Source organism: Globicephala melas, chromosome 10 (genome assembly GCF_963455315.2).
Source record: "Globicephala melas chromosome 10, mGloMel1.2, whole genome shotgun sequence".
In the NCBI taxonomy this organism is placed as follows: domain Eukaryota; kingdom Metazoa; phylum Chordata; class Mammalia; order Artiodactyla; family Delphinidae; genus Globicephala; species Globicephala melas.
In genome coordinates this window covers 47,055,267-47,079,167 of record NC_083323.1, presented here as the reverse complement: position 1 = coordinate 47,079,167, position 23,901 = coordinate 47,055,267, and the positions used below count along the sequence as shown (strand labels likewise).

At 36.9% G+C, this 23,901-nt stretch overlaps 1 protein-coding gene and 1 pseudogene across 7 annotated transcripts in view; one reads left to right on the top strand and one right to left on the bottom strand.

Moving 5' to 3' along the window:
* FRS2 (fibroblast growth factor receptor substrate 2) overlaps nucleotides 1–23,901 on the top strand; it is a 121,224-nt gene that overhangs the window by 19,685 nt on the left and 77,638 nt on the right. For 6 of the 7 annotated variants that reach the window (XM_060305736.1, XM_030866308.2, XM_060305737.1 and 3 more), the window contains exon 2: nucleotides 23,136–23,231. The exons of the other annotated variant lie outside the window; for it this stretch is intronic. The gene's annotated coding sequence lies outside the window, so the exon portion shown is untranslated. The remainder of the gene's footprint in view (nucleotides 1–23,135; nucleotides 23,232–23,901) is intronic. 7 annotated transcript variants of the gene reach the window in all.
* On the bottom strand, nucleotides 5,927–8,080 carry LOC115858760 (E3 ubiquitin-protein ligase MARCHF6 pseudogene; annotated as a pseudogene).

The window sequence follows — 23,901 nt, the reverse complement described above, 5'->3', positions numbered from 1 at the left end:
CATCCCAGAACATATACTCTTGGGCAAAAATGACTAATAAGAAATGGCATTCATAAGTGCTAAGTAAACACCTTCTAAGTAGTACAGAGCTTAGAATCTTTAGGTGATATGTTACAGAACAAAGAAACTAGTTGCTTCAAACTAATGAAAACTTAGAGCAAAAATTGTACATTGAATACACTCAGTCTAATTAATTTGGTCCTGGTGGTCTAGCACTTACCTGCTGGTATTGATTTTATACTGTTAGAAATTGTGTTAATTATTTTCTCATGCCTCTGCTTCAGTATAAGTATATTCTTGTTGTATGGATACATCCATTAATACCTTTTGATTAACTGGACTGTAGCTTGCATGCTAAACAATCTTGGTAGTTTGTGTAGTTCTCTAGAATGGAGTCTTTCAAAACTGAAGGATATAATAAAAACTTGAATTTTAGGAGAACTGAGCAATAGTGCCTAACAGAATTATTAATAGTATCTAGATTTGGAGTCTTAAGTAGTTAGTTTTAACTTACATTTAACTTTCTGTTAAGCATGACTATTTGACCCATGATAATACTGTTTTTTTCTTTTCTGTTTCTTTTTTGTCTGCGTTGGGTCTTCGTTGCTGTGCATGGGCTCTCTCTAGTTGCAGCAAGCGGGGGCTACTCTTCATTGCGGTGCACGGGCTTCTCATTGCGGTGGCTTCTCTTGTTGTGGAGCACGGGCTCTAGGTGCATGGGCCTGAGTAGTTGTGGCATGCAGGCGCAGTAGATGTGCTGTGCGGGCTCTAGAGCGCAGACTCAGTAGTTGTGGCACATGGGCTTAGTCGCTCCGTGGCATGTGGGATCTTCCCGGACCAGGGCTTGAACCTGTATCCCCTGCATTGGCAGGCGGATTCTTAACCACTGTGCCACCAGGGAAGCCCATCTTTTCTTTTTATATTGGTAAGACTGGGGCTAGATTACAGAAGTCCTTAAAAAGCTGGTAGAGTAGGCAGCTCTTGCTATTGGGTTGGCCAGAAAGTTTGTTCAGGTTTTTTGGTGCAAGGTTAGGAACTTTTTGGCCAGCGCAGTATTATAGGCAATAGAGAGCCATTAAAAATTGTCTCTTATTTCTAGACCCAAATTTAAAGGGCTTACGTGGTTAGTTCAGGCCCACTTGGATAATTGTCCGTCATAAGTCAACTTTCTTAAAGTTAACCTAATCATGGGAGTGAAATCCCATCATATTTGCAGTCCCAAGGATTATGCAGGGTAATACACCAGGGAGCAGGGATCTTGGGTCTTTGAATTCTGCCTACCGCCGACAGTCCTCATTGTATAGCTGACAGTAAGTATTGCAGTTGCCTCTGTTGTGTCAGTCCTCCTTAATACATTTATCAGTGGCCACAGATGGTGAGCTTCTGCAGCAGTGGTAATAGATTTCCCTTTGGGCTCCTAAGAGGAGTTTGGGCAGATGTAGTTAGCAGGAAGTAGCCAAGTGGTGGAGCAGTGTCTCTACATTTTCCTTTTCAGTGCTAGGAGGGAGATGGGTAATGGTGGCTCAGATGTATTATATCAGTCATGAGCAATGTATCCCATAAGTTTTAATTTATATTTTAAAATATACAGGTAGTCTAGTTACATCTCAACAAGAATACCACTTAAAAAACTTGTAGTGGAGCATAAAAGTTATTAGACATGGAGCTACGTTTCTGCCAATAACTCGACATTTTGAGGACAGATAGCATCCCTATTCCAATTTGAGGTTGGGTACAAAAATATCCTAGGGCTGAGAATAGGCATAGTAAATTGCACCAACAAAAACCTTTTGTGAATTTACAGTGGAGGAAAAGTCTTCATTGAGTGTGCATGGAAAAATGTAATATAAACTCTTCATGCTTTAGTATAGTAGGTGGGACCTCATATTTTATATTAATTACTCTATATAATTAATTTTCAATGCAGATTCCAAAAGTGTTTTTGCACATGAGTTACTTACCTTTTTTTTTTCCTGTTATCTTCATCTTTGGTTACTTAGAATCCTCCTCCCCCTTCTGTTCCAGAAGTGTTGCATTAGTTTTTCTTTTCTTATTTTTATCTTCATATTTACTTTGATTAATGCTTTTACTTTAACCTTAAAATTTCTCCTAGTGCTTTAAAAAAAATTATGAGACAGTAACGTTATCTTCAGATGTCTCTTATTTTCACTCTAGCACTGTTTGAGTTGGCCTTTAAGACATGCTTAGTTTGCATAAGTTTCTCTTCATGGAGAAGAGTCACTTTATAGCATTAACATTTCTAGGAATTGTTTCAAAATTTAGTTTATTGTCTTAATGTTAATAAGACTTCCAGAAGTCTGTTTTTTGTCCTATATCCCCAAAGAATATATTTGATTTTGTTGTTTTACTTGGGTTCTGTAGCATTTGGTTTGATCCCAGATATTTCAAAAAATTATAATTAACTTTTAGTCTTCTTTCTAGTTTATCCAGTAAGTTAGAATAGTACTGCAAATACAATTATGCTGATAAGTTGGGAAAGTACTGATATGTATTCTTCAGTGGAAATAATTTTAATAAGATATTAATACTGTTAACTACTAAATATATTTAAGGAGATTGCTTAATAAATGTTAATACTGTATTCAGCTACTAGATAAAACTTTGTGGTGGAAGCAATAAAACATTGTATGAGTTAATTTTTGGTAAGTTATAGAAATTTGTATAGCCTTTTATACAGTCACCAGTGAAATGTAACTGAAGTTAATTAGTGTCTAACCCTGACTATTAGAGTATACAATTTTGATGGTCAAATATTTAACTAGTGTGATCTATAATCATTGAAACAAACTAATAATACATAAAAGTCGATGTTGTGTGTGTGTATGAACTGATACATTTTCAGAGAATTAAAAATAATAGATTCCTGAATGGCTAATAAAGTACTTTAGTGATTGTTACTATTCATTATTGATTTTCTGAATATTATTGATAAAACACTGATCCCAATTTCTGTTTTACTCTTGGTATCCACTACAATTATTTCCTTGGTGATAGGCTTGTATAATTAAATGTTAATCTAAGGCATAATCAAAGATGTGTGCTAAAGATCACATAACATATCCAAAGGTAAGTAGAAATAGTGATCCATCTACAAATACGTGGCTGCTTAGTGAGGTGGTTTAAGAGCCATGGATATTATCAAAGACTCTACTGAGCTGGACATGGCAGGCTGAATTGCTAAGTGAAAGAGGTCATTCAACTAAGAAATGGTTAAATGGCAGAGCTGGGCTTAAGACCCTGATCCTGCACTTCAGGTACATTGCTTTTGTACTGTGCCACAGCTGCCTTAGAGGGCTGAAGGTAGCTTTCGGCTCTTTTGTGCCTCCATTTAGAACTCCTTTTCCCTCCTCTTCTCGGTCACACATGAAAACACAGGAAAAAATATTGAAAGAAAACTTGGTTACACCCTTCTGTATACTGGATAAATTGGATCAATTAAGTTGTGGATCCTCATGGAAGGGGGAGGGAGTGCCTGGCTACTGCTCAGGGGTTTTAGATGGGAGTGTAATGGGAGAGCATGAGAGTGTTCTGTCTTTGGGTGTGGGAAAAGAGAAAGAAGTGAGAGAGGATGTAAGGAACCATGACTCTCAGGTGCTGGACCAATGAGTGTTTTTCAATTTGTGATGAATATTAATTTAGATTGGGGTACACTAGTGAACATAGTTACCATTTGTAGATGTATAAAAACTAATAGGATCTTACCAATTTAGAGAAGGAAAATTTTAGGTTAGGTGTAAAAAGTAATATAATTCCTGAGAAAGCTTATAATAAGTTTGTGACTAATAACTATATGGCATAATGACTTGTGCATTCCATGATTGTGTTTATTTTGTAGTGTTTCATTTAGATATATTATTTTTCTTTGATTTTCCATCTCTATTTAGGTAGCGATCAGCATACAATCAAAATAATTTAGATAAAACAATGAAAAATTTCTATATATGAATTCCTTGGAACCGTGACTTTAGCTTTGAAATTTGTTGCTTGGGCAGTACCCTCCCATTAGAATGGCCTATTGGCTAAAGGAATAGTCCTGGAATAGTAACATATCTCAGTTTAGTGGGAAGGCCATGGTTCTGGCTGTAAAAGTTCTGTGGTCTTAACTGAGACCCATTTGGCTGTTGTGTATTATAGCATACTTACTTTAAGATGGGCATCTTTTTTTATAGCATCCTAATGTTTTTGGTTATAGGAAATTGAGGTTGATAATGAAGTGCAGTGTAAAATACTTAATACATAAAATAGTGTATAGTGTAGTAATGCATAGATTATAGGACTGGGAATCAGAAAGTCTCAGCTGTCCTTATGTAGTTTATGTCCTTATGTAGTTTAAGTATACAGCAAAATTGAGAGAGAGAACAAGAGAGAGACAGGCAGAGACAGAGACATTGATCTTTCTCCTTTATTTCTTCAAATGTTTCTCTACTTCTTTGAGACCCAGTTCAATGCCTTCTTCCTCTCTCAAGGCAATTGTTATCTTCCTCTTCTCTAAATTTACCCTTTATATTTTGTAGTTTAGTACTTAGTCATTTAGTTTTTTATATTTTTCATGAATTGTTTTCATGTCTTGGTCTTGGCAACCCCACCACACACACTTCTTACCTGTCCTCTTGCACTGCTAAATCTCAAACTCTTTGAGTGCAGGAGTCTTGTCACATAGGAATTTCTCCGTCATGTTCTCTGACACGTGGGCACTCAGTGACAAATACTTGAGGTTTTCTTTGGTTGCTCTATCTCTGACTCTATTTCTTGTTTGATTATATGAGTGTGCAGTATAAACAGTATAACACATATGATTTTAATGCTCTTAAACCTTTGTGATAGTTATTTAAGTATTTATAAATTTGTTATGTAGTTGATACATGAAAATGAACAACTATATGTTGTAGATCAGCATAGGCCATTAGTACTGCTGGAAAAACAAACCAAGGCTCATAGTTTTTATATGAAAAGAACTTTATTAATTAAAAAAAATTCAGTAGATTCTGATGTAGTTGCTCATGGTTTTAATCTTTTGCTTTGAAGTATTTTCTTTTTCTGGAATGAAGTTCTTGGTTGCGACTGTGTAGAAGAAGTATGTTAATTAGATTATATTTAGTTGGTGAATTTGTGCCCACAAGAATGTGACTTTTAAAAAGTTGTAAGTTGTGCTGGGTTTGGCAGCACATATACTAAAAAGTTGCAAGTTGTACAGTTCTTGCAGATAAGATTGTTTCCTGTTTTCTTTTGCATGTTTAGTACTTTTATATATTTTTCCATGAGTAGCCTTTCAGTTTGTCCATTTGTATCATTTGACACTCAGACTTTATTTAAGTTCAGCTCTACCATCACTGGGGCTTACAAATGTTAGTCGTTTGAAATGTCAAAATTTGGATTTGATCCAAGAGTTACAAATAATATAAGCCTTTATATAAATATATCCAAATATATATTCTTAGGGGGAAAGGAATAAATAAAATACTGTGTTTATAGAGTGGTTTTAAACAGTTAGGCTTTAGAATTGCTATACGCCCAAAGTATTTCTCCAGTGAATTGCATACTGTATCAGTTCATGAATTGTGCTATAAGAAAGGTGTTTTTTTTTAAAGTGACAACTAGATTTAATAAATTAATATACGTTTTGTTTAAAGATGTACAGTGCACATTCTGTTTAATCCAGGGTTTTAGGGTATCCAGAAACTTCTGTTTACGCATATACAGACCTCAGACAGCAGTGATGTCAGAAGATGCAGGAAGGGCAGCAGAGCCTTGCACTGCTGCTCTCTGAATGCTGAGAACACAAGTCAGATACATTTAACTTAAAAATAATACTGAGAGATCACTGGGGAAAACCTCCGAAGAGAGAAGTCCACAAAAAAGGACACATAAAGGCAAGGGGAAGCTCAAGGTAGTTGATACAACCACTTTATTCTTGGGATGAATGTGGAGGTGGTGGAGACGTGCTTTGTTTGCCAGATTTCCATTCATAGTTCATGAGGCGTTGGCCCACAGGGTACTTGTCATTTTTAATATGTTCATAAAGGGACTTAAACTGGCAGACCTGGAAGGACAAGATTCCTGTCGATACCACGACTATCAGTAAAAGTGGAAAACCCCGCCAGTGGACCAAGTTTTGCATTTCCGCAGTTAACACCTAGTAAAGGAATGGTGCCGGATGTGATGATGTAAGGTACACGTTAGGAAAGCAAGAGCACAGAGATCACTGGCGCTGCCAGTTTCCGAATGATATAGTGAAGGTCAGTGTTCCGGATGCCATCTGCCTAAACCTGCTCAATTACAGTTTTAAACCACCACTGAGGATCCATCAGTGTTACATAGCTACAGATTCTCACATGCAGGATTCCAGGTGCCCAGTCCTGTGATGGGAAAAAAAGAGGAGTTTGATCCAAGGGAACCCTCAGGGGAGCAGCAATAACCAGCTCAAACAGGAGCCCCAGAAGAAGCAGGACGACTCCAGCCAGCAGCACTGCAACTATCGAAGTCTTCATTATCATGCAGGACTACCCTTTAACCTTCTGAAGATCATTCTGCATCCCTGTGGCATCCATGTCGCCAGCACCGTCCCTGCCTTTATGGTTAGCCAGCAAACGTAGAAACCATAAGCAGCTGTGTAGAGCTCATGGATTTTGGCAGTCCCTGTCCAAAATGACATTAACCGACGGCTGGCAAATACTGGTAGAGTAAGGCAGATGAGCCTGGCCATCAGTAAGGTTCTTGCACGTGAAGAAAATCAACAAAAATATCCTGAGTGGAAAAATTAAAGGCCGACGGTAAGGCTGAAAGCCAGCAGGCCCTCCCTGCTGAAGTATGGCTTGGTGGGCTGCATACACACCTTCCCCCACCACAGGAATAGCGTTACTATTTCAAACAGGCTGGTTATTGTTCACTGGTTGGTTTGCACTGTTCTCATTTTCTTCCTGGTCTTCCACCAAATAGGAATGAAGATCCAGCAAGTTTCCAGCAGTAATGGTCCCTGCTCACACAAGCTCCTTCAGCCACTGCTGTGTGTGTCCCTGTTCAAGTAACACTGGTAAGATAACCTGAAGCAGAAGCAGCTCAAGGGACAGTTCACTCAGTGGAGCATCACAGCAGAGCGTGACGCTGTACGGAAGAAAATTAGGCAGGAGACTCGTAATTATACGAATAGGTAGACAAAGCACCAGGAGCACGATGGAGCCAAAGAGAACCACTGACAAAATAAATCTTGGGAGATGCTTATAAATAGTCAAGTGAATCATTTCTTGTACTGGATTTTTGGAAATCTGGATCATTCAGATTCCTTAGAAACCAAAATACACCAGGTTGAAGTACCTGTCTCAGTAACAGAATGGAGGCAAAGTAGAAAACAGACACCATTCCTACTAGTTAATGCAGAAACATGATCTTTCAGAGAAGCAACAGACATTTCCAGGGAACAGATATCCAGTCACCGGCCACAAATGAGAGGGAACACTTATTTCTACCACCACTAACAAAGAGACCTTTAACAACAATATAGCAGACTCCCAGCTAGTGACGAGACCTGTGAAATTTAACAAGAGTTGCCAAGCCATGATAAATTATCAGTGTTATTGCTAAAAGTACATACCCTACTATGGTTGTGATTAGGCCTTCAAAATGAGATGCTTGGAGGTGTTCTTCAAATCCCAAATGAACAAGGGAGAAATGACCAGTGTGGTCAGGGTAAAATGCAAAACCAAGAAAGAACGGTGTGTATAAAGACACCACCCAGATGACATGTTCTGGAAACACTAGTCATCCATCAAGTCCTAGCATTCTTCCCCATGTAAACTCTTTGTAGCTCTGTCCCATTCTAAAGCATTGCAGTTCATGTGACATCAGCTGCATTTTCCCCACCTGTGTTGTCTTCCTCCTTGTTCTCCTCCTCCTCCTGTTCCACCTGCTCATCCTGGGCATCAGGGTTTTCCGGCATCAGTGCGTTCTTGGCTGGTGGCTTAGCATGCTGGTCGGCGGCAACATTTTCAGCACCATTTCCTCCCGCTGGAGCCTCATTTTGGTGATGCCTGACAGCACTGAAGGGCAGAGCAGCAAGTAGCATGTTGACCTCAATACTACTGAAAATCCTAAGAATTACAGAAAGCTAGCACAATAGTTTGGGGGAAAAAAAGGCGTATACTCAGTTTAGACAATTTCAGATCGTTTTAACAATTTGACAATTTTCTGTTTTGCCTCTGTACATTTTTATTTATTTTAAAATTAAAGTGATATTTGTACATATGTAGTTTTAAAAATCAAATAATATTCAAGGCTTATAAAAATGGCAGGGCACCATCTCTTCTCATGTCCAATTCCCAGCCTTTAGGGGCAGTCAGTTTCAGTTCCTTCAGCTGTTCTGATGTGTCTTTACTTTTCTAAGTCAGTTCTGTTTTTTGTTGGCTTTTCATTTTAGACAGTAGCTACTCACTTTCCTTCTAAGAAAAATGAGGATTAGTCATCTTAATCTCTCTGCCGCCTGCAAACATTTATACATATTTCCCTTTCTCTCATCTTCCTTTTATAGGATATCAGGTTTGGGGGGTAAATTCTTTAGTATATAAATTATTATAACTATGCAAATATTTTTCACAGCCTTGTCACAAAATTCACTGTGATCGTATTTCCTTTCTTGTCCAACTTAATGTTTTCTGGAATAATTATCTGAGTTTGAAATTTTATGTACTTTGTGCCTATTAATTAATTTGCAATTCTCTGACAAATATAAAATACAATATGGTTGGACACATCAGATAATCTGTCAGTTCCTTTTTCTTCTTGGAGACAGCCTTCTGCCTCCTATTTAGAATGCAGACTTTCAAATAATTCTCCTGTTTTTCTCTAATTATTTTGTCTTGCTTTCAGTGTTGACCTGTGTTCCAAAGATCAGGGTCTGTGGTACACCCTCTCCAGGGATGAGGAGAAGATTGGTTTTGGGGTGAGGCCACTTAAATGAACTTTCAACCACTCATCTCGTTTCCAGCCGCACCCTGCATTTTTGTCTTCATTATGCTACCAATACCTGAATCTCTTCAGCATGAGTCAGCTTGCTGCTTTTTTTTTTAATTGTGGTAATGTGGTAAAATATACATAACTCAAAATTTACCATTGTAACCATTTTAAAGTGTGCAGTTCAGTGGCATTAAGTGTATTTACATTGTTGTGTAACCATTACCACTGTCCGTCAATCTCCAGAACTTTTACATCATCCCTAACTGAAACTCTGTACTTATTAAACAGTAACTGCTTATTTATCCCAGCCCCAGGCCACCATTATTCTACTTTCTGTGTTTATCAGCTTGATGGCTTCTTCCGTTCAGGTTTAGGTTTCGGCTTTCTTGGTCTAGTTAGTTTAGTTACCTCTTTTTTTCCTAGCTTCCGAAATATTGTGCCTTCTCTTATTTGCTGTTGTCTTTCCCCATTCTCTTATCCTTATGGATTTTTTTTTTGCGGTACGTGGGCCTCTCACTGTTGTGGCCTCTCCCGTTGCGGAGCGCAGGCTCCGGACGCGCAGGCTCAGCGGCCATGGCTCATGGGCCCAGCCGCTCCGCGGCATGTGGGATCTTCCCGGACTGGGGCACGAAGCCGTGTCCCCTGCATCGGCAGGCGGACTCTCAACCGCTGCGCCACCAGGGAAGCCCCTTATGGATTTTATACTTCTAAAAATTCCTTTAATTTTTTAAGGTGAGGTTTCAGGAAGGGGTCAGGGCCAGTCATGATTAACCGAAGGTCTACTACTCCCCACCTCCATTCCTTATTATTAGTTTTAAAATTTAGGTTTTTCTAAATTAGAAATTTAAATGTAGGTATGTCAAACAAATAAAGGCAGTTTTGTAGCTATACTGGCTATAAAATTAAGCTGGATAGATAGTCCGCTTCTTATTGCTGGTTCCCATTGTGTTGACGGGGGGTTTGATCACTCAGACCTATTGCAGCCCCATACTCTTCCTCCAGCAAACCTAAGATGGTTCCGCAGTGCTGAGACATGTTTTGAGCTACTGCAGCAGTTTCACAGCAGTGACCCTTCTGTGGGGAGATAGACTGTTAGCTACAAATTTCTGTACAAGTCTGTTATTCAAGGTGTAGTTGAGGTATTTCCTCCTCTGTGCAGCTTCTCTGAGTGCCCTAGCCAGAGTTAATAACGCCTTCTGTGCCATAGCACTTGTAAAAATTCTGTTTTATTCTAGCGAGGTTAGATCTGTCTACACTAGATATCTATCTTATGATGGTCTGTCTCCACCTTTCTTAGACCTAGTATTTCTCAAGGTTAGGAGAATACTCCCAATTTTGATACAGTTTTTGATCCATAATAAATAATTATTTACCTAATGAGTAAATAATCCACCTGGATTGGTTGAATTTCCTATTTTCTGGAACACATACTCTCATTGTGTCCTGTGTCACCAATGTCCACGGAAAGCTGTTCAGTGCTTTTTGCTTGATGCTGCGGGTCAGTTCTGTGTAGTGATTAGAAGTGTGGCTGCCAGAATACCTAGGTTCAAAAAAACAAGCAAGTTTCTTTTTTTTCCGGCTGCACTCGCGTGGCACGCGGGATCTTAGTTTCCAACCAGGGATCGAACCTGTGTCGCCTGCAGTGGAAGCGCAGAGTCTAAACTACTGGACCGCCAGGGAAGTCTCAAAACAAGCAGGTTTCTAATCTCTCTCTGTTTCAGTTTCTTTACCTATAAAATAGAGAGATTAATAATCGTAATATCATGTAATGTCGTAAAGATTAAATTAATACATCTAAAGTGCTGGATCAGTGCCTGCTGATACAATGTTTTGTAGTCAATCTTCTTCATCTTTATGGGGACATTGCCTGCTATGATATCATTAGAACTTGATGGAAATAGATGATATGCAAAATCAAAGTAAAATAGCAACTCTAGTTACTATTAAAATATTTAGCTCTGAATTTTCTATATGAACGTGTTCTGAAATGATTTCCATGGACAATAGTAGATTAAGGCATATAGATAATAAACTGGGAGAAGTAATGTCTTCAGTGTGTTATATACCTACTAAAATACTGTATTCTTTAAATGTACTATAAAATAACCAAACACATGGAAATATATTTTAAACACATGGAAATACATTGAATGGTAATGTTAACGTTCATGTTCTTCTCTCCCTAAGAAGAGTTTTATGCAGCCCACTAATGAATTCGATATGTGGCATAACTGTTGTCTTCTAATTTGGGAGCCTGCTCTGTTTATTTTTCTCTTCTAGAAGTCTCTGACTGTGTGCTAAGGGGAGAGAACCCTCCATTCATTCAGCAGTCATGAGACTTGCTCATGTGCCTAGGCATTGTGGGTAAGGGAGAATAAGGCACAGTTGTTTTTCTTAAGGAACCATAATCTCTTCATCAATTCAGTAATATTAAAATCAGATGTTCTGGCAGAATATATTCACACTGTTTGACCAGAATTCCATTTATAATATTTTATAAATGGAATAAAAATGTGCACAGAGATTTATGTACAAGGTGTTCATTAAAATACTAATTATAAAAGCAATAAAAAAGATAGGACTTTTGGTACATCCATTATATTTTCCAGACTTTCAATTAGAAACATGCTAATACTTAAATAATTAAACTTTTACTTAAAAAAAATCTGTCCTGGTGGATTTACATGGGAGGATGGATAGAGGGTTAGGTCAGTTGAATTGCCCGATCCATTAAAAGGAGTGGTAAAGTGCTCAGGTCCATGTTAGAGCTCCAGTACCACCACTAGTGTATGTATGACTCTGGCAAGTTGGTTGTTTAAAATTCTGTAAACCTCGGTGTTTTTCCTGTCTGTATAGTGGGTGTAATAGTAGTTTTGAAGTTTGTCGTGAGGACTAAATGAAACAGTGTATGTAACCTTAAAAATAAAACAAATAGTTCAGTAAATATTTGTGGCTTACTGTTATTGTTTTTCCTTACACTCCTTTCCTCCTTAATAGTTTTTCTGAGTAACATTCTTCCAGTCAGTCTAAACAAGGAATGGCAATATTTTGCTTGGTCTGATAATTCCCATTGCTTTGTAATAGCCATCTAGAGGTTTTTGAGGCCTTTGCTAACCTCTACAGAGCTGTCACCTGTTACTTGCGTAGGCCAGTTTTGAAGAAGGGGAAATAGCAGTACATGTGCCTTGGGTTTGCCATTTTTGCGGTAAACCTTCTTTGTCTCTTTATACACATACTTATTCCCTGTTCTCTTCTGGGTATCATGTACTTTTTGTTCTTGCACTTTATTTTGATGGGGAGTCTGTTGGCTTCCTTTTTTTTTTTTTTTTTTTTTTTAATGTTTTGGCTGTTAACGGTAGTTTCATAGCATAAGTTACTCTTCATAACAGGGTAGTCATCCAAAGCTAGCCTTAGTTCTTTTTTAGACCTGCTTCTCCGAGGCCTCTCATGAAACGTAAATATAGCTAGTTTGTGAGACTGACTTGGACATGCCTCATTTAAAGAAGAGTTTGATTTTTTGTGAACTTTTTCTTCTTACTCTCCTGAGTACAGAGCTCCTTCTGTGTTTAATATAATGTGACCAAATACAAAGGAACTTTTCCATGAGGGATTATGGTGTCTTTTTAGAGCAGGTAGATTATGACCAGAAAATTCTTTTTTGTTGTTGTTAAATGGCATAAATTTAAATACGTGGTGTTTAGTATAAGTTATGTTCCGACAGAATCCGGGAAATAACAGCCAATAAATTATGACTGGTGATTAATGGAATAGCCCTCAGCACTTAGGCAAAAATGATTTTACACACCTTGGGAGTTATGGATACTATGAAAAGTTTTTACATTTCTTGATGATTTTTTCTACATTGATAAGTCCAGGGTATTTATAAATTATCGTAAGTCAGAACTTTATATTAAAAAGAGTATTAACAGTTGAGTTTTGAAATTACTTGCCTTGGATTTAGTACTTTTTGTCATTTTAAATCCAGGAATTAATACCATATGGTGTGCAACGTGCAATTAACTTTATTTTGAATCTGTTTGAAGAACAAGCTGAAGGTGTTTTAATGACATCACTCAGCTAAATCAGAATATAGGTTCCTTGGGTAAGTTGCTTAACTCTCAAGGTCCTGTAACATAGCTCTAACGTATTATTGTCATGAGCCCTACAATTTTGTGGCCTTTTTAATTTTCTTTCACAAATCTCTGTCGAAATTCAGTTTTTTTCTTACTGAGTTTTTAATATGATAGCTATAGATTAGATGTCAATATACATTTCTAAATGCTTGATTCTTTTTTTTTAAATTTTAATCTGAAAAGACTATCACTTTTTAAAGACTGCTCTTTTGTTTAGATTGCTCTTTTATTCATTAAAACATTCAACTCTATATGGTAACTGGCTCCTGGGGTTAAAAAAGTACATATTTAACCCGCCATTTTCACACTCCCCACAAACCTTATATTACATTTATATTGACAAGTAATAAAATGAACAGATTTGAGTTTTAACATTCTAAACAGTGGAAAAAGCATTACTGAACTATAAAATGGCCATGCAGAGAAATCTGGCAGAGGGAGAGGAGTGTATTTTACATACTGAAAAATCAGCCTGTGGCAATCAGGCACTGACTTGCTCTGCACTGTTTTAACAGAGAATTGAATGGTTTTGTTATACAAATATTTTAGAGTTATTTGCTAAAACAAAATAGGAATGTTTAAGGCCTTTTGATGATAATTAAAATTTTTTGGACCTTAAAATAACCCTTAAGAGGAGGAGGGACTCCTTGGTTATAGAACCCCAAGTGAAAAGCTCCTGCTGGGAAGAAGGCGCTTGGGAATACAGTGAGGTTGATTTCAGGCATGTTGGGATAATTTCTCTTAACCTTAATGATACTTACTCCTTGCACATACGTATTTTCCTGTGTCATCACTTCTCCTTGTCTGTGTTCCTTTGAAATAAATCTAAAACTGATTAGACATTTCTCATATTCCAAATTAGGAAAATTATTATCCAAAATTTATAGAAATAAGGTTTCCAAAACTTCACAGGATAAATCCGTTGGTTGAAAGTGAACATTACTTTTGTGTTTCTTTGGAGAGATTAAAAACAGAATCTTTTTCCCCTGTGGGGGTGGGGTAGGTGAGAATGGATGTTCCCCCTGCCTGATTGTTTCCGTCACAATTCTTGGTGGCAGTAAAAACCAGTAAAAGCGTATCGTGTATTTTAAAAGGATATTGGGTAGAGCTCAGTGGCTCATCAAATTGTTTTGAGAGTTAGAGAACCAGATTCAGGGCTGAGCAGCCAGAAACAGTGCCCGAAATCACATTGCACAACGATTCCCATGAGGTTGCCAGTGCCATCTAGAGACAGACTGACAGACGCCACAGCCTGCCCCAGTGACACGGCTAGCACTGGTTGACTATAAGTGCTGTCACCTCTGCCCCAGACTTGACCTTCCTGCAGTTGCTCCACCATTAGTATGAGAGAGAGTTCTTTCTGGTCTCTTATTGTCCTGCTTGTTAGTTGCCCATTTCTTCTCTGGGCTGGGCATGTGTGTTTGGCATAGCCCGTGTCGTGGCCGTGTAGGACATGCGGAAAAGTGTCTCATCTTCTGAAATCATGAGATGGTGTGAAGTTCTTAAATTTAAGATGTGGAAAACTCTTTGATCTTCTGAAAACATAAGGTGGGGAAGTTCCCAGACTTAAGAAGGGAAGTTCAGATGCTAGGCAGACAAAAAGAGTGATAAACATTGACTGCATGTTTTAGATGTAATGTGTGCTGAGCCCTCACTATGTGCTAGGTACCACGCAAACTGTCTTACAGGTGTTATCACAGGCCATCCTCACAACATTAGAAATGAGGTAATAGGCTGAGAGAGTAAGTAACCTGCCCAAGATCATACAGTTAGTGTCGAGCTAGGACACGAACTCAAAGCTGATTCCAAAGCCAGTGCTCATAACTGTTGTATTAAACTAACTCTTTTAATACCCCCTCTCCCCATATATTTAGCTCAAAATCCTGTAAATAAATCTGCTAGATAAACTCTACTAAGTTTATTAAAGTCATATGTATGGTATATCTATGTATTTAGGCATTTTAAAGGAAATGAAAATTTGTGGCTTTAATTTTATCTATTTTCAACTAATTGAATGATTTTTTTTTTTCATTTTGTGGCTATTTTTCTAATTCACTTTGCCACAGGCTACAATCTGATAAAATGCTTGCTTTCTGAATATCAGTGCTTAGAAGCCAGTTAATAGAGTGTAATAGAAGTCAGCAAGAAGGAGAGGGGACATAGAGTGACCAAAATAGAGGCAGGGAGGAAGAAACATCACACACATATACACACACACAGCCCTGGGAGAGGGAGAGACAGAGACAAATATATATGGAAGGAATGGGGGGACACATGCATGTTATTCTATATAAATATTCTATATAAAGCAGCATCCTTTATAGCCTTTTTTATTTGCATTGGTAAGTTGAAAACGATGAAATTCCTCCTCTGCTTTAGGAAAGTCATTAAGGCCTTTTTTTTTTAAAGTTAGAATCAGTGCTTTCTTTAAACAATAAGTTTTAAGCCTTTATACCAGTTTGCATTTTAAATTGACTTACGTACTTCTATTTTAAAGCTAAAAAAAGTGATATCTAGGAGTGAAACAGGAGCTGTTATTTAACTTGGGACATATCCAACTTGGTTTGGGGGGAAAATCATAAAGGCACACTCTCGTAGTTACCATGATGTCACCGAAGCTAGAGTATTTCTTCATGAACCACAGCTCTTGTTAATTATTCCTTTAGTATGAGTCTGTCTGTTCTGCATATTTTTCTTTGCTACCAAGACAGCACTTTATAATAATGTTATTTTGTTCACTTGTGCCTTTGGGACTAAATGGGAGGCTGTAATTTTTGTGAAATTGAGTAGATCAAATGCCCTTCCACATACATACTGTTGTAAACAGTCTAAATGTGAGTTGGGTGATAGAGAAATACTTAATGTAAGGTAAATGTCCATGATTTTGAAAGTGATTTTTATTCTCTAAGTATTATATTTTTAATATTGAATATACTATGCTTTTTGTCCTTACCCTAATCTGATCTTTCCTAGAATATAGATTTAAATTTGAGAACTCTTATTTCTCTGTGAATTTTTTTATTTTTGGTCCAGTGCAGGCTGTATACAATGGGTTTTTGTATAAATGCAATTGATGTTATATATATACTCTGCTATTCCACTACTTAACTTTGAGATTTATTCCTCTTTTATGAACTGGTTTAGTGGACCAGCAATCGTCAAATGGGCAGTAGTCCTTTTATTAAGCTACCAGGTTGAAAACAGGATATTGGCATATACTTTCTTATCTTTATGAACATTAGCTAATGGTGCATTTAATTAGTCATCTAAGTAAGAAATGCCATAATGGGCCAGAGCAGTGATCCATCCGGCACAGACTGTCCTAAAAAGCTGCACCAAGGAATCAGGTTACTTATTGGAATTCTGTCATCACTAAAGGATACATAGGCCATTTCTAATTTCCCTTAATTTATATACTGTACTCAGAATTCATGCATTCATTTAAACTCTTCAACATTGCGATCCGTTCTGATTACATATGCTATGTATGTATTAAGCTAAAACACCTATTTTAGATCTGTTGGAATTGGTAATTCTAGGGTAGAATACCATTTATAATATGAACTTCAGTTCTTTCCTTGCTCATATGCTTCTTCAAGTTTCTTCACCTATAAAATATAAAATGATTTCAGTTTTTTTTCCCCAGTCTCAAAATCTGTTATTTCTAATATGGCCAAATTATGAGATTTTTCACCCTCCTTCTTACCATTTTTTCTTTCTACGTGCAATTTAAATATAGGCAAGTTCTTTATGTATAATGAAGGAGGACCAAGTTATAGAGGGCCACTGAATTCCTTTGAATTATCTGATGTGGATTTTAGGAGAAACAATATTTCATAGTTGTAGTTCAGAGAAAACAGGTGTAGCTTATATTGATTGCTTTGTGATATGGATTTATTGAAAATTCTTTCATGAGACATGAATTCTACTTTTAATTTTGCTGGAAACTAATTTCCAGTTTGAAGGCATTGGTCATTCTTTCTTTCATTGTTCTTTGTGCAGTGCTTACCATGAGAAATTAGAGTTTGAGTGTGGCGAAAAATTGTATCTGTTACATTGCTGAAAAATATTTAGAGTCTATCAAAACTACTAAAGAATGAAGATAGTATTTTCCTCCTAGCAGATAAAGGAGGAATTTAGGGAAAAAAATGTAACTCTTCTAGGTTGACTTCTATTTTTGAAGTTATTGGTTATCCCCTAGAAAATGAAAGGGCTGAAGTGAGCTTTATAAAAGTTGTTTCCACTTTTGAGGAAGTTAATGCAGTTGGGTAACAGTTTGTGGGGCACATACATATTACAGCATCTTCAAGAAGAGACTATCAAGTACTGAAGTCTTTTGGTATTCAAGTAACTCAACCCCCTGGAATAGAGTCAAAGTAAATCTGCTTTAATACCAGGTTCCTCTCCATAGTGAATATTTTATTGTGTGTGGTATTAAAATTCATGAAAAACAGTAAAGCCACAGGTTCTGTGTTATTTATTTGTATATATCTCTTCATTACGTATAATGTTGAACACATAGAAGAAAACTAACCCAGGAGATATTTACCTTAATGTTCTACATAGACTCATATGTTAAGAGGCTTTTTTTTTTTTTTTTAACTAAGAAGTATATTTTATTGTCATAGCCAGAATGTGAGTAGCATGTTTATATATAAAACAAAGTTTAAAAAAGTAACAGTTATTCATATTGTGTGCAAGAGGAAGGAAGGGAAGGAGAGAGAGAAAGAGACAAACACTAACTATAGGGAGAGGAGCTGTGTATGATAAAGTTTCAAGAAACAATACATACTCCATACGCTGTGTACTTCCATTTTGTTAAAATGCAAAACAAAACAGCAAACACCATAGGTGAAGGTTGCATTATTTATAATTGGTATCCTGGAAGAGTGTGTCCTTACCTTCCCTCCCCTTTCCTTCATCATTCTTAACCATTAGTGCAATGATTTGAGATTGTGAGGGAGGTTTTTTTTGTGTGTTAATTTATGCTGAAAATTCCCAGGACACAATCAAGTATTTAGAAGACTAGCATAATGTATTTAGGTCTTTGGGGAACTTTTAATCATGAATCTGTTGAGTCTCTGCTCTGTGTAAAGCAGTAAATTATTTAAATGGCGTGTCTTTTAGTCAATAGGGATAATTTGTTCCAAGCAGTCTTCACTTTCTCCAAATAACTGAAGACATTAGTATAGTAAGGCCACAGTTCCTGGGTAATGTGTCTTTTTTTAAAAAAAAAATTTATTTAGGCTGTGCCGGGTCTTAGTTGTGGCACGTGGGATCTTCATTGCGGCATGGGGGATCTTTAGTTGTGGCATGTGGGATCTTTAGTTGCAGCATATGGACACTTAATTGTGGCATGCATGCGGGATCCAGTTCCCCGACCAGGGATTGAACCTGGGTCCCCTGCATTGGGAGCATGGAGTCTTACCCACTGGACCACCAGGGAAGTCCCAGGGTAATGCGTCTTGACAGTTAGGTAATCACCTTGATTTTTTATTTTGGAATAGGTATGTTACTTTCATTGTACGATAAGCAGTGGGTGCATCTAGTAACAAATTAAATGTACAGTTTAGAAAGAAAATATTCCTACAAAATATTTTCTGATTAATGACATGTTAAAAAATCAGATTCTGTTGAGTATAAAGAACTGAAGCCAATAAGTGTTATCTCATAGTGTCAGGAACTATGTTCTCTCATGTTCTACATGAGAGAATTTTCCGGAAAAGGAAAATTAGGAATTATAACTAATAATTTTATTGTAAATTTTAAGAAGTTAATGAAAAACTTTAATGTATGTATGTGTATGTATATATCTATACATCAGGAGAGAAAGAGAAGTATTTCAGACATCCAGAAAACTACAGAAACTATTTTGGTAAATATCTGTTACCCACTGTATTAAGTCTTAACATTTCTTCCCTGACTTCTCAGCGCATATGGAATAGCCATCAGTCACTTAGAGTTGAGTCAGGTTAATCATTATGAATGAATACTAATTAGTGAGCTATGCTGTGCCTCACTTACTCTTACTCAGTTCCCTTAGAGCTAAATGTAGCATATTCTTCTGATTCATCCCTAATGCTACATGTTTCTTATTAATGTACAACAGTGAACCTTCCTCTTTTGTCCTCTTATTTAAAACAGCTGTGGAAGAATGGAACAAATTTCTCAAATGAGCAGCCTGGATTTACATGTTACTCCTATGGGGCAAATGTGGTATTTGTGACTAATAGTTTTATTCCAGTTTACTGCAGATTATAACAGTGAAAAAGAAAGACTGAGATTTTGCATTTTGGAGCTGTCTTTTTCTGGTTTGGACAAGTTATTTAACCACTCTGTTTTGTCAATACCTTTCCCATAGGGAAGCTCTGAGAATTAAGCAAGCTAATGTAAATTTCTGGCATACAGAAGTTGCTCAGTAAAAGGTTGCTTTAATATCACTAGCCTTTTTTCAAGTGGTTGAACTTGCTGAAAGTCTGATTTCCAGATGAATGGGGTCATTTCTGCACAACAATATTCAAGAGTTCTCTTCACGTCCCTCCCCCAAAAAGCAGATTTAACATTAGATTCATCATCTAACTCTTAGAACCCCAGCTGATTGTTTTCATAATACTTCTGGTTTATTTTTTTACGTAAGGTCTGATAGGCACATAACAAATGCTTTGTGAGCCTTAAACTAAGTGAAAATAGATTGTTCAGATGAAAGGTATGTGGATAAGTCAGTTTTGGGGCAATTCTAGAGAACTCTTGCCAGAACTGGTATCTTTGTTTTGGTCTTCAGAGACTATTAAATATGATCACTGAGTCATACTTGCTGTTTTCTCTGTCCCCTGGCTATTTCTCTTAAGACCCTGAAGCTTGGCCACCACACGCAGGATGTTTAAAAGGCAGCGTAGGCCTTAGCCCAGGAGGAGTTTGTTTATTTAAAGAAAAATAATTAAGTTCAAACATCCCTACCATGTCATAGCTAGTCTAGTCATGTTACAGTTAGTGAGTTCTTTTGATTCTCTCTGGTGGTCATGGTGCCTAAAAGGTAACAGATAAATGTGGAAGTAGTTAAACTTTTTCTGAGATTACTTGGAATTTTATAATGTAATCTCAAACAAATCCCTAAAGGAGTGGGAGGAAAGGGAATGCCATTTATTTTGCTAGTTGTTTTTTAATGGGACTCATATAATTCAAATCTTTCACCACTTCTTTCTAGGGTTATGATACAGATGATTTAAAAACAAAAGAAAAACTGAAAAAAAAAAAAAGCCACGCACACTATGGTAGCTATATCTTCATTAATTCTTTGAAGTTTGTACCATAAGAATCTTTTAAAAGAGACAGTATAACTTCATAGATATTTAGATACAAAGATACGAAAAGTGATTACATTTGTGTTTCAAATGATTATCATCTCCAAAATTTATGACTCACTTATCCTTACATATTCTCTGCCAGATGAGGAAATCCGAGGCAGATATTTTGGGCTTGCCTGGGGTACCAGGGTGTATCTCTTTAATTAGATAACTTTTAAAAACCAAGTCCTAAAGGAAGTGAAGGAGGAATTAGTACAAGTCCTGAGGCACTGAAGTGAGAACATGCTTGATGTGTTTAAGGAAAGAGGTCAATGTGCCTAAAATGGAGTGAACAAGAGGGAGAGTGGTAGGAGATAAGGTTAGAGTTGAGGAAGGTAAAATCAGATCGTGGTCCTTATGGTCTTTGTAAGGATTTTGGCTTTGAAACTGGTGAGATGTACTCAATTAGAGGGTCTGAGCAGAAGAATGACATGATCTGATTTTCTTTTGAAAAGGACTATTCTGACTGATTTGTTGAGGTGAGCAAGGGAAGAAGCTAGGAGATCAGATGGAGAACTATTACAGTAATGCAGATGAGAAACAAGGTGGCTTGGACCATCATACGAGTGGAGGTGGTAAAAGTGGTCATATTATGGATATCTTTTGAAATTGGAGCTCCCGGGATAAATACCTAATGAATAGTGATGAATACTTCTGCGCATGAACTCTGGTTGATCCTTTTTTAATGATGTTAAGGTTAATCACTGGGTTCAGGTTTTGTAGCCTGATTATCCATTATAAAGTTTCCCATCAACCTTTTATCTAATGGTTTTAGCAACCATTGATCAATTTTTAGATTTATTGTTTCATTAACTATTACAAAATGGGTATTCTCTAATTCTGTCATTCCTTCTACATTTATTTTTTGGAATCCTATAAAAGAGGGCTTTCACTTACTGACTGCCTGGTTACTCTGGGGGTACCTTTCATATAAGAAAGGCTGGATAAATACTTGATTCTTTTCTATTATCAATTTTCAGGATAATTAGTTCTTGCTCTAGTGACAACCAAAGATGATGGATTTTTTAAAAAATACATTTAATGTTTCAGTCAGTGGTAGTCATTATCATTTTGATGTTCAAAATGTCATTATCGTTTGATGTTCATTTGACTTTAAAACGTGTCTTCAAAGTAGAAACTATGAAACAAGATATATTCTGAGGAGTCTAACTTGCATGCCTGTCCTTTCCAACTTGCTTTCTCTTTTCTCTGTAGACAACCATTTAAAAATGATTTTGGTTTATTCTTCCACCGCTTGTTGAAAGGAAGAAAAGCAGTTCTGTAATAATATTTGTATTCCTCCCCCCAATTTTTTTTACTAAAAGAGCAGCATTTTGTGGAATATTAATTCAGCTACAGGATGGGAAGTAGGGGGTACTACTGGGTTGCTTGAGGGTTATTGTTGAGATCAACTTTTCACTCCTTATAATAGATTTATTCTTATATTCCTAGCTGTCTCCTCAAAGAACATACATGTTTGCAAAAGAAAAAGACCCTCACCCACACTATTTGGCAATATTTAGGAAGATCACACGTCCAGCAATTCCTCTTCTAGGAGTCTTTCCCAGAGGTTGCACTAATAAAATTACAAAGTAATAGATGCCTTTATTCTGTTCCTTGAAGTTTGGGGACCATGTCTTGATTGTCTTTTATTTATTTATTTATTTTTTTGTGGTACGCAGGCCTCCCACTGTTGTGGCCTCTCCCGTTGCGGAGCACAGGCTCCAGACGCACAGGCCCAGCGGCCATGGCTCACGGGCCCAGCTGCTCCGCGGCATGTGGGATCTTCCCGGACCGGGGCACGAACCGTGTCCCCTGCATCGGCAGGCGGACTCTCAACCACTGCGCCACCAGGGAAGCCCTTGATTGTCTTTTAATTATGGGCTTTGTTTGTTGGCGAAAAGAAACAATACTGATGATGTAGTTGGCATTAACATTAATGGTGTATGTGTGGAAGAAATGGCATTTTGAGACTGCCATTTTGACATACTGTCAGGTTAAATATTTCATCAATTAACATTAAATCATTCATAAAGTTATTCATTCTTTCGATGAATATTTACTGAACACTTAGGGCATGGCAGTCATTGTCTTAGGTGCTCGAGAGATACCAGCAAATAAGACAGAAAAAAATCTCCTTTGGAGCTTAGATTTCTTATAGATGTGAGGGAGAAGCAGACAAGCATAATAAATAAGCAATTAACTTACTGTTTTCAAATGTGCAATTTTAGGGAATTCCCTGTCAGTCCAGTGGTTAGGACTCGGCGCTTTCACTACCTGGGCCTGGGTTCCGTCCCTGGTTGGGGAACTAAGATCCCGAAAGCTGCACGGTGCAGCCAGAAAAACAAAAAACAAAAACAAAAAGCCAAATGTGCAATTTTAGGGTTCCTTTTCTATGTCTTCCTTTCCTCTTTTTCCGGTCTGTAAGTGGCATCCTTAGGAATTGCAAGAGTGTGATGGGTGAAAGGGATTGAGGACTGAAGCGGTTGTAGATTTTTATACTGAGAATGTGTAGCATAACTGTATAATTGTGGTCCCTCCCACCTCATTCTCAGCCCAGTTAATGTTTTTTATTAGAAGGTTGCTTAAGAACTGTTTTGATAGTTCCCTCTAGTCACTAATATTTAGATAATTGTCCTTAAAGATTTTATATTTTTGTTATAATATGTTCTTAATTACATCTTTATTTCAGAAATGACCATTAAGAAGTAGATGCCCAGATGCCAAAGTAATGAAACAGTCAATTTGTCATAAAGTAAGATGCAGCTGTGGCTTTTCAACCAGATTAGTAAGTGTGGCCAAATTTTTTTTTTAACTTTATACTTACTTTATCTACTTTGAAAAACATTTAATAAAAAATATAGTGGACTTTTAAAAAAGTGTCAACTTGTATTTCTGTTTTTCCTTTGGGTTGTAGAACAAATTCTAGCATATATCTCTAGAAAATGTATGTTTTTGCTTTACTTTTTTAAGAACTATAAAGTTAATATTATAAAATTTTAGTTTTGAGGAAATATATGAAAAAGAGTCACTATAATAATGCTCTCCAAATACAGCCACTCTTACAGTTTTTGGATATTTGTTTTCCCTTCTGGTCTTTGTTCTACACATTTTAAAAAAAAACAAATTATGATCATAGTGTTGTAAAGAGTATGCTTCTTGTATATCTTTTAAAATTAAATTTGTTAAGATGTTTCTTCCTGGGAATAAAAATACCCTTCAGAATAGTGTTATTGGAGTGATGAAAATGTTCTAGAATTAGGTGGTGGTGATGGTTGTGTAACTGAATTTTACACTTTAAAGGGATGACTTTTATGACATGTAGAATAGCTAAAAAAAAAGGTACCCTTCAGAATATCAAATCTTGGCAAGAGTAAAACCCAATTAAGTACTAATGTCTTAGAATATGAAAATGTGCCACTCATTATTATGTACTTAGCAAAAATGATTTGATAGTA